This window comes from Nuphar pumila, chromosome 5 (genome assembly GCF_984573655.1).
Source record: "Nuphar pumila chromosome 5, dmNupPumi1.hap1.1, whole genome shotgun sequence".
In the NCBI taxonomy this organism is placed as follows: Eukaryota; Viridiplantae; Streptophyta; class Magnoliopsida; order Nymphaeales; family Nymphaeaceae; genus Nuphar; species Nuphar pumila.
The window spans coordinates 26,245,331-26,257,818 of record NC_143253.1 but is presented as its reverse complement, the minus strand read 5'-3'; the positions used below and the strand labels follow the sequence as shown (position 1 = coordinate 26,257,818).

At 34.9% G+C, this 12,488-nt stretch overlaps 1 pseudogene; it reads right to left on the bottom strand.

The window, feature by feature from the left end:
* Nucleotides 1-5,786: 5,786 nt before the first annotated feature.
* On the bottom strand, nucleotides 5,787-11,965 carry LOC149837187 (glucuronokinase 1-like; annotated as a pseudogene).
* Between the last annotated feature and the right edge of the window lie 523 nt (nucleotides 11,966-12,488).

The following is a 12,488-nucleotide window of genomic DNA, read 5'->3' as shown; positions in this document are numbered from 1 at the left end:
CACATGGGGTGGTGGCTCGGTGGGAATTTCCACTTGTTTATTTTAGGAAATTCGTTCCTTGACCTCCTGCATTTACTTGTACTTCCATCCACACATTAGCATGACGTGAGCTGCTAAGGAATGTGTCTGGCAGCCGAAAGGATTTCAATGCTCTTAACAATTTAAAGCTGAAATGGCCATAAGCCCCTGGTGTCAGCCATGGGCGTCTCATCCACCACCTATATCGCCACTATCATTTGCATCGTCAATGGAGGCCAACTATGCTAGTGAAGATCATTAACCGTGGTGATTACTTGGAAAGTAAGATGCGAGTTGCTGCTGCAACAGAGAAAGATTCGTTCACAACACCCATAGATGCTTCTCATTCCATTTCCATAAGCAAATCTTGCAAAAGATTCTATGTTTTAGGCTGCTCTCAATGGGCCAGGACAGTGTGCATTCTCATCCTTAGTAGCCAAGCTTGTGGTGGGGAGCAAATCTCTCTGCAGTATGGGTTAAATTGAAGCATTATCCTTCCAGATTTCAGGTTGCAGGTCTACCAACCAATCTTAATTTCCTTTAACGGCTTACTAATCATTGGGTGTTTGAAAGTGGCCCGGTAGCAATATGTTTCTTTGATCGCTTCAGAAGCAATTTATTCCCTGACTCAGATGATGTAATATGAAAAGTTGTATATACTGCTACTAGAATGATGGCAACCGAGGTTGCTGCCTGCGTCTAAACGAAACAAACCGGTGGCCAAGGCTGCCATGAAGGGTGTCAATGGGACAGTGTTCGCATATGGCATTACCAGTAGTGGAAAGACATGAGCCCTCTGTGGATGAGATTCATGACCAACCTGTCTCTGAACACCCCATTTACCATTACAGTTTGTAAGCAACAAGTTATATTCATTCGGTGTTATGTTCTATGTCTTATATTTATCATATGGATTTTTTTTTCCATTTTCTTTTCTTTTTATTTTATTACTTCAGCCTTTTCCTTTCACTATCGATTTTTTATCTTATTGACCATAAATATCACCAATGATTATAATAAATTATTGCATTGATACTGCAATCATGTGCTTTAACCATCATTGTTAAGATCACTGCATTAATACCCATGGCATTGACCAGTCGTTAGGCTTCATATCCTCGTTATATTTCAGCTTTTCCATCTGCGGTACATTCAAGTGCATTGGCAGCCTGTTGATGCATTCCATTTCATCCATGGTCCCTGATTGTTATGTTATACATTCATTTTAGTATCCTGGTTCAGTAAAATTTTGATTACACTATGTTATTTGGTGCATTTGATTCATTGGAATCACCATTTTCGCACCATTGCATTCACCTTTATATTATGTAAATGTATTTTTGTCTCTGTGCTTTTAAATCAGCAGGACCCTGAATGCAGATAAAGATTAATTCTGACCTCCACGCCCTGGGTAATTTCCTATTCACCTCAGTAATAAGGTTATGAGAGTTCTGAGTCTCTCGAAATGTCTTGCTCATCCTTTAGCAGCCACTGCATGTTAGTCAGTTGCATTACAGCCATCAGCTGTGTTCACCTCATTATATCCCAGTCAATCCATCCCCTATCATCTATCTTCATTCATTTATATTTACATTTCATATCATATGGCATTGCATAGTAGCCCAAATTCCTCATGTTGCAAACCAGCCACATCATTCCACTTGCCTTAGATATGATTGTATGTCTTCATCAGCATCTTGGCATCCGATTCAATCATCACTTTTCCAGCACGTGCATAAACTCCCAGCAAGTTGTGTACTACCTGCATAGTCTCTCCACATTTACCTATATACATATATATATGTATATATATATCCATATATATATACGTATATATAGGTGTACATACATACATATATATGCATGGACATAAATTTACATCATCTTCATCTTTCCACACTTTAGATCATAAATATCTTGGCATATAAGTATTTTACCATTGGTATCCAAGAGATATATACATTTCTCTTCTATTCTCATATCTAACCAAGTATTTTGCAGGGAAACATGTGGAAAAGGTCATTATTTGGAGTTGTAAATTCAATTTCATGTATTGTAATAGTTAGATCTTAATGAAAATTTACATTTCTTGTTTTAGATAGAATGAATGAGCATTGTAAATATCATGAATTGCTTGCTTTCACATCATTTTCTTCTTTTTCTTTCAAAAATTTCACGAATGAGAACACGAATGACACGTGCATCATTTCATAAGAGGTAACTAATCCTAAGTTGATGATTTACATCAATGGCCATAGTCAGGATGTAAACAAAACTTAGGATTTTTATCTTTTATAAAATAACACTGGATCCACACTGGACCCTTTTTAAAATTCATCATATTTTCTTTAAATATTATCCTCTTTTATCAGAGTTTAATTTAAAATTAATTCAATATATATACCAATGGTCATAGTCAGGGTATATTGAGAGTTAATTTCATTTTAAACTCTATAAAAACACAAAAAATGTATTTTATTCTTCACTTGAATTTAAAGGTGGTTATTATATAATACATTCAATGACAATAGTCAGGGATGTATTATATCTTCAATCTCCTTCTGAATTCATTTAAAGAATGGAATAGCTTTTCAAAATCCAATTCCAAAATCTTTTAATTCACTCATCATTTAGAATAGAATTGCATCATATTTTTAAAATTTCCTTTTCAAAATTTCAAGTGATTCTTTTTCTTAATTTCCTAGGTCAAATCTTATTTATAGATTCAAATTCAATTCTATTTCTCAAAATTTCAACTTTAAAGTCCAATTTGACTTTGAAACTTCAAAATCATCTTGTATTTCAAATTTCAATTCTATCTCAATTTAAAAGTCTGATTTGACTTTGAAATTTCAAAATCATTTTTGTATTCAAACTTTAAATTTCAATTTAAATTCAAATTTCAAATTCAAAGTTCAAACTAACTTTGAAGAACTTTGAAGTTTCTGATTCATCTTCAAAATTCAAAACCAAACTTATCTTTCTATCTTTAAAATCAAAATCAAAGTTTGAGATTGATTCTAAATCTCAAAACTTGACCTTTCCTAGATTTTAAATTCAATCTGGGTTTTCAAAACCCAGATCCATATTCAAAAAGTCTCATTTGGACTTTCAAAGCCCAAATCCAAAATTAGATCAACTTGGATCCAGTTTTCTAAATACAATTCTACCTTTGAATCTCAGATTCAGATCCAATTCTATTTTAGGATCCAGAACCCAATTCTACTTTGGATCTCAGACTTCAGATCCACTCTATTTTAGGATCCAGAATTCAACTATATCTTGGATCTCAGACTTCAGATCCAATTCCATTGTAGGATCCAGAATCCAATTCCACTTTGAATCTCAGACTTCAGATCCAATTCCATTTTAAGATCCAGAATTTAATTTTACTTTGGATCTCAAATTTCATATCCAAATCCATCTTAAAGATCCAGACTTCATATCCTAAAATCCATCTTTGAAGATCCAAAATCTATTTAGGATTCAGAGTCCAACCCTACCTTAGATTCCAGATCTTGGATCCAATCCTATTTAGAATTTGGAATCCAATTCTATTCCCAACTCTAAATTTCAAACCCAATTTCATTTTCAGATCTCATCCGAACTTCCTAAATTCACTTCTATTTCTAAATACCATTTGGATTTCTCAAAACCATCATGATTTCAAATTTTAGATTCTAATTTCATTACAAGTTTTATCTCTTCTCCTAAATCTAAGTTCAAAGTCTATTTTCTGACTTTGGAATTTCTTTCCTTTTTATTTCATCTTCAAACCATTCTTTCCCAATTCAAAAGATCTATTTTTCCAACTCTAATCATTTCAAAAGACTTAGAACTTCTCTGATCTATCTCAAGTTCTAAGTTAGATTCTACCATTCAAAACCATTTCTTCACTCCATTATCAAGCACTTGGGGATTTTTCAAATCATCTTTCAAAAGAGCATACATCATTGCATTGCACAAGCATGATTCTTTGTGTATTTACACTTAGGATAAATGCTTAGATAATATTTAGGCAAAGCAAAAGGCATAGATTCTACCCTTGGTTCGATTACCCCTGGTAAAAACGCCAGGAACGGTGAAACCTCGTACCGACGATCAAATCCCGTCTCTTCATTTTTTCTGCAAATATTTCAAAACGGAGGCGAGTTTAATTTTCTAAATATTTTCAAATCAAGCTCAAGTGAGACCCCGCAAAAGAGTTCCTCTTCTCTCTTTCTTTCTTTTTTTTCTCTTCTCTCTTTCTTTTTTTTATTTTCCTCCCTTTAAAAAGTAGGAAAATAGAGGTTAGAAAAGGAAAAGAGAAGAAAGAGAGAGAAAGATATAAGAGAGGAAAAATTTTGCGATGATCACAATAATAAAAGATAAAGAGTAATTGCAAGATGGCGTGCAAATTAGGATATATGATCTATTGTGTTCTCGAAGTGTTAAATTTTAATTGGGTTATTGTAATTATGTCATTCAGTTATTTCGAACTTTGATCTTATGTTTTAAACTTTTATTAACAATGAAATGAATATTAGTTGCTTGAACGATTCCTTTTATGTCCATGAAATGTTTAGCCCGGTTAATTTGAATATTTTCGTTAAAAAAAAAATCCTCAAAAAAATGGGTTAAATTTCAAAGTGTTACAGTAGAAAAGGCCAATCATTGATCAAAATCAATGTTGGTTCGAGCTATTGTTGTCCCAATAGGTCAGGTCATATTGTAGTATAACCTAGTCCTCTGTTAGATTCAACCCCCATCACAAATCTCACTGGATTGATTGAGATGTAACACGGGTCCCACTCTCATGGTTCCCAAGTGAGAAGCACAGACCCCAAATGAGATTGGGGTGGGGATTGAAAATATAACTAACAATTGGTTATATACAATATGACTTAGATTTGCTCCTGTCATCAGAAGCTTCTCAAGACCTTGAAAGCTTGTCCCAAGGGGGTTTGGTGTAGCGGAGTGGGGCCTTGACCACTAGACAGACAGTCAATGTTTGATTCTCATGAGCATCCCTTTTTGTGCAAGCTGATGCCCAGCATAAGCCCTGGAGGAAGGGGCCCTAGCCTCAGACTTTTCGACGGTCAACACGATGACTGTAGGATGGCAGGCTAAGCCAACACAACCAAGTCTTTGTCCCGGGTGTGGTTTCTTCAGGTTACAAATGAAAAAAAAAAGATCTTGAAAGTTCATTTCACAAAAAAACTTGCCCTTAAAGAATGAAACCATATATGCTTTTTTCATGCGAGCTTTGTAAGAAGCTCACTTGTGAAACACGGAAACTTGCTTCACCTAATGTGAAAATAGGCACCATTGATATTATAAATGTCTTTTTGAAGTTACAAAGATACATTTTCTTTTAGAATTATGGTCTCATCATAAAATCAAGGTATGTATTGAGCATTCTTGATAAAAAACCTAAAAAAAAACATGCCTCCCCTTATGCTTTCTAAACGATTCATGTTTCATGCGTTCAACAATTTTTAACACATGCTTCAGGCTTCACGGTTTTAAACTAAATGATAATTTTAAACATTTTGAATTTTTAAATAAATATATAATAAGTTAATAAAGACCATGCAAAATCGTAAATCAACAAAATCAGTCATTTTGGAACGTGTTGATGGGGAACATATGCAAACAGAAATCAAGACTTACTAGAAAGCATTTTCAGGTCTTCATCATTAAGAACGCAGGGAACAACTATGACAGGCTGAATGACAAAACTAACTTTGTGACAAGCATCTTTCAGACGCTTTACTTGTGAAGATCCATCAGGGCAGGTCTTCATCATTAAGAACGCAGGGAACAACTATGACAGGCTGAATGACAAAACTAACTTTGTGACAAGCATCTTTCAGACGCTTTACTTGTGAAGATCCATCAGGGCAGAAGGCAACCACTGCACCCCCATTGCCAGTAAATTTTGACGCAGCACCGACACTTTGAGCAACTTCAACCATAGCAATATTCATTGATCCCAGAGCATCATCCCTGAACATGCACCTGCAAAAAACAATAAACAGTTAATAAGAATGTTTGTGACGATCATCACCCTTTTTTTTCCCTTTTCTGCAGCTGGTATCACATGCAAGTATCATGAAACAGTAGTCTACCAATACGCCATCTATGCAAAGGTGGTTTCTAAAAAGAGTCAACTAACTGGATACACAGTGCAAAGGAAAAGATAATGAGGCAAAGCATCTTAAAACTGCAAGTTACATGGATGGTCGACTGACTAAATATGAAAGACATAAGAAATAGATTGATTAAACTATGCAAATGGGACATGAAAAGAATGGTTAGAAAAAGATACTGCGAATGGCAATAAGTTTCCATAAGCAAACAAGAATGCATACATGCATGTAGACACAACACACCATATTCAACTCGCAACTTTCCCAATAAATTGAAAACACGTTACCTGAAATTGCTAATCATATTATGTGAATTACACGATCTAATGTTCATGGAATTGGTAACTTTCTGTGTCAATTTCAAGAAATACATCACCATATTCCACAAATTTTAGGAAAGGGCTTCTAGCTATTAGATAAAAATGCACAATTTTCTTGATTTGAGGAATGTAGATGTCATGGATTAAAACAATTAAGTTGTCTCCATTGCTTTCAGCCATGTGAAGAAAAGAGGCCATTACATTAAGGAGCCATTTGCGCTCCATGGAAGAGGGTGTTGTGGCAGGTGTGGAAAATGATCAACAGGAGTGTCATGAACTGGATCTATCTCAAGGAAAGGGATGATGCGAAGTACAAAACTTTTTGGTGGACTTAGATTGTTTTCTTTCTTCTTTTATACAATAGAGAAGGCTCATGAGTTCAAGCTACAAGTGGAGTGAGAGGAAGGTGTTGGTGGATATGAGACAAGTTTTTAACAAAATTTTAGTTTGAGTAAATATGCGAAACAAATAGGATATATGGCCCACCTTCGAAGATCAAAATTGCGGTTCATGAGTTCTGCAAGTTTGTTGGTCTTTTTCCAATAATGCCTTCTGCCCTTCTACAACTAAGTTGGCGACTTGCTCCATTGAGGATATAATAAACTCATCTCCATCAAGCCACCTCTTCCGGACAGAACTACGTACCTACACCAGTAGATGTCACGCAAGTGCACACCAAAATTGGATCTACTCTGCAGTTTGAGCTAAGAGGCTCAGAGTTGAAGAACTTGAGTCTTTTGATCTGACAGAGATCTAAATAAATTAACTTTAAAAGTATGGTACATGAAGTGCTATTAGAGTACCAACCTTTCCAGAATCACTAGGATTTTCAGCATAAATGACATATAGCAGAGGTAGCAAACTTGTGCCCATGGATCTATACAAATCGTGCCCTAATACATCCATATTCTGCTTGCTGAAATCCTGAAAGTAAACTTCTCACATGAGAATCATCATGGATACATATGGAAGTCTCAGTTTCAATATTTGTGTATGGATTGTACCATATATACAAGCCCTCCATACACTTGTGCAACCCGATCTTGAAGGCCAGCAACAATCCCAAGTTCCATCTCGTCGCTAAGAATTAGGTTCAGTCTGATTTCTACTTTGACCAGATGCCTGACCTTGTAGAAATCAAGCAAGCAACTCAATGCAACACATACAATTGCACTAGAACCTGAAAGCCCCGTCTGAATGATTATTATAGTGAGTTATCCACAATTGCATGATTCACGCGACCAATTTGGGAGCATAAATTCAAGTGAACATGAAGGCATCCTTTTTTTAGAACAAGACTTTAAACCTTGAAACATTATTGCCAGGGGCGTAGCTAGGGGGGGGGGCAGGACTGGGCTGTAGCCCAGTCCTGCCTCCCCAAACAGTTAAAATTTTTTTTTTTTTAAAAGCCCAGTCTTAGCCCTGCCCATGATTCCATATGAAATAGATGTTTATCCATTTTTTAGCCCAGCCCTGACTGCAGCAAATAGTTTGATTTGTCCATATGAAATAGATTTTTATTAATAATTGTAGCCATTTTTATTTTGTCTCAAAAAAATTTTTTTCCGGGGGCGCTGCCCCCGAACCCCCGACTATCACACAAATAATTTTTTTTTTGCTACACCCCTGTTTGCCCCCCCCCCCTCACATGAATCCTAGCTACGCCCCTGATTATTGCCATATAATTATGGAAAAGGAAAGAGGTTTTACCATCTAAGAAAACATTATCACCACAAACAGGTCAAAACACTTTCTTTTCTGCCAATAAGATAGTTGTGAATCAGAACTGAAAAGATACAATGGTGCTTTAAACATAATGATATCCCTTTCATACTGAAAGAAGCATAACCAAAGGAAATGAAAATGCATCACCATTATGATTATAATGTTTTGGTTTTACAATTTTAAAAATGAAGATTTGTAATAGTTGCATGGCTTCTTTCCCCAGAAAACTTTTGGTAGGAGGTGAAGGCCAAAAAAAAATGAAAAGATTTTCAACCTTTTGATTGGGAAAACACTTGAGTATAAAGAGAAAAAAATTCCAAAGTATGTTTATTGAGAGTAAATAACCTTTCAAGTGGGTCATGAAGGCTTTATATCTACACTTTGGCATTGGCATTGCTGACAAAAATAATAATAATAATACTCAAACAAATAATCTTACTAAATGGAAGCATGAAGCACAATCCCACACTTGTTGGCATATAATTTATGTAACTGTGTTAAAAACTGCAAGTTCTAGTCAATGAGAATGAGCTGAAGTAAAATGAAACATTAACTCAAAAAACAAGACAAACACAAATTAAACAAATAGTGAAAGAATCAGAAGGAAACAACAATACCAACAAACCATTTCTAACAAAATTTACCTGACGAGGGATATTAGTGTCATATGACAATGTGAAATTTTCACTCTTAAGTCTTAAGTTCAATATTGTTTTCCTTGCAGTACTTGTAGAAAACTTTGCAGATTGACATTAGCAAGCGAATCCCACCATAATAGTCTTGAAAAATAAACAGATAACCTCAGATATACAAATTTGTGTAGACATTGTTTTTGCATTATTTCGAGAATTATAATCATCTAAGTCATGTACTTCTATCTTTGGTTTTCTGACAAACATAAACTACAGTGAGATAAATCTGAATAATAAAAAGTGCATCTCTCGCCCAGTGGGAACACTAGAAGACAAAACATTTATATAACTTGGATATATAAAACAATATCCATTGTCCACACTCTTGAAAACCCTATGCACTTTAATCTTACTCGTTTTTATTTAAAATTGCATAGTCCAAATATTCATAAAGTTTCAAACTTTGGGTTCATCATTCGTCACTTCTATCATGTCATATTTATAATTTGAACATAAATTTCAATCGTCCTGTAAATCTCTAGTTCATCCATAAGTTGTTTAACCTGTTAGACTAATTCATGATTGCCTTATTCTATAAGATATTTTAGAAAACAATTGTGAACGACCTAAGAGAGGCATGCTATGTTTGGCATTGATGAAAATCACCAGGCGTCCAAGTTCTATCTCTTGGATATCATGCTTATTAAAAAATGGTTCTCATATTTAATGAGATACCATACTTTCAATTTGTGAGACCATATATCTAACAATTGTGAGTGATCTCAAGAAAGAAACCAATTTTATACTCTTAATAAACATTCACATTACAAGTTCTACCTCTTTAATGATATTCAATCAAATTGCTCCTCCCATTTGAATAAGCTGCATGTTCTCAGACCCTCCAAAATTATATGCAAGACAGCAGTGGAATAGAACTTCTAACAATTTGGCCCTCCTCACTGAACTGTAAGTTATTTTGATTTTCCCTCCAAGTCCAAATAAACAATTTCTCTATATTCAATTATCAAAGAATAACGTAATTAATGCAAAAGCTCCATAGATGAACATAGGTGAAGGTCTTGACATTTCACTTGTGACAAGAGAACCGATCAAAACAAACTGGAAGAAGTAAAAAACACCGAATTGCTAAAAAAAAAGCAATTAATAGAAAAATCATAAAAGGTAAAATGAAACGACGAACAATCACATAGTCACAATCCAAAATACATTGACAAGGAAGGAAAATGCAAGGAACAAAAAGTTTATAAGCTTCACTTGTGTGGCATATTGGTAGCATTGGCATTTTCTCATGTTACATACATGAAAGTACTCATTTGTATATTATAAAAGTTATATTTATTCTTTTAAAATCATATTTACTACACAAATACATGAATATAGTCCTTTGTATATTGTAACAGTTACTACGTTATAACATTAATTTGTTGCAGCCCAATGCTTACTGGGATAGAACATCCATATCATCATTAGAATAAGATGAGACGTTTCATGTTGGTATGAGGTTTATTTTTTTATCCCATTACCTTTTCCATCACATCTCCAACCTTCTCTCATGAAGTCCAAAGGCTCAAATGATATTATACCATCAGAAGATAACCCTCTCCATCCCAACTTCATTCTCGTCTACTTTTTTATATAAACCATAAACATGTTTTTAATCCAATCTCTGTCTTTCTTTATCTTCATATAATTTCTTTCTTTCTTTATCTTCTTATTATAGACAACAATATTTAATTTACAGTTCTTATTATCCAAGTTTTTTTGTTAGCATAGGAGCTAACATGAACATTGAGCCAAACATTTTAGTCAAATGAACCATTCAAAAAAGAAAAACAATGTACTGTTGTAGCCTTCTAATCTCGTTTCATTGTCTGAAGAAGGAATGGTAACAACAGAAAACAGAGCGTGGAGAGTCTCTTTATAGATGTATCAACTTGACTTTCAGCACAATATAAGAATAATTTATCTATTAGTACTCATTTAATTTAATGTTAAAGACATTTGTTTTTCTCATTAAAATAGCATTGATAATTTCTCTACTTTGAATTCATTACTAGAATGTTGATCTTCATCAATTTTGTTACTTGGGAAATCATTCCCCTTGATATTCAAATTTCATGGGCTATCTTCATGTTAGCATTTAGGCACTACTGTAATTCTTCATTAATGAAGAAACAAAGTGGTAAAAATCATTGCTTCAGACCAAAAGATTTAAATTCATTAAATGGATGAAGGAAGATAAAAAAATAGCAACCTACATTCTTCATACATTTATGTACATGATAATCATGTCACTCTTGGCTTGTATGATCTTTCTGTCATGTTGTTCATGCAAATCTCAACACCAAGAATCTACAATGCAAGAAGCAGTCCAATACTTTGATTTACAGATTTTTTTTAATATCTCAATAAGATCAAAACTTGTGGCAATCATCCATCTAATATGTGAACAAGACACGGTTATGCAAAAATTTTTTGTGGACTAAACCAACAGTGCATGTGGGTGTGCTCCCAACAAATTCTCTAGATGCTTAGTGGGTAATAGAACAAGTCATCAAACTCTTCCCCACACACTTCAATAGGATAGCATTCAAAGTGGATGTGACCCATTTTCACCCACATTCCTTCTATCCTTTTAATGGCACCTAATTATCAAAAGAAAGAGAACAAGTTCAAAATAAAAAAATTGAAGAGAACAAACATATATGAATGATCCCCACAATTACATGCATCTGGGGCTGCCAAGATACTCAACTACAGTTTATAATTGCAAAGACCCAGTTCAATATTTAACAAATCAATAGAAAGAAGGACGTAAATGGATATATATAGGTATAAATCTTATCCAATCAAACTTCAAAAAAAGAAAAGAAACAAGAAGAAGAGTGGGAAAGGGGAAACCAACCAAGGATTGGATGGAGGAGAATTGAACAAGGTCATAGAAGGGATGGGGCTCGATGACGAGGTGGTCGGAAGGATGAAGGCGAACGGTGGCCCAGAAGTTACCAAGGGTAAAGGAGATGGTGCGGCCGTAGTAGACGTCGCTTGGGTTTCCGAGCAAACCCACCCGCGTGTATGCCTTGTGCTCGATCCAACCATCCTCTCCATTTACACCCATCGTTTTCCAACCTCGCTAACAAAGAGAGAGAGAGAGAGAGAGAGAGAGAGAGAGAACATTCACCATTCAATATTACCAAAATACATCCAACAGAATATTGAATGAGAGAAACATAGGAATAAGACAACCACAATCCAGATGGTGATTGTGCACAGTTCAGAGTACAAGCAGATCAAACCCCCCTCTCTACTATGTAATTTATGAGCCACATACAAATCAACATGACCCACTGGCAAAGCCTTTCGAAATTGAATTTGATGCTTTGTTTCTTTCAATCCAGATCACCCACCATACTGAAAACAACCATACCCGCCATAATAATCTCCATTTTTTTGTGTGCAGTAAGATCATGAGACCAAGCTAGAGGTCCTGAATAATGGAACTTGGATGAGTTTGAACAGACGAAGCACCCCAAGTTTGAAAAAATAAGTCTAGAACGACTGGACAAAGCCAAAATAGGTGAGTCGTGTCCTCTATTGCCTTCTCGCAAAGGACACACATGTTGAAAATTGAGTCGCCCATT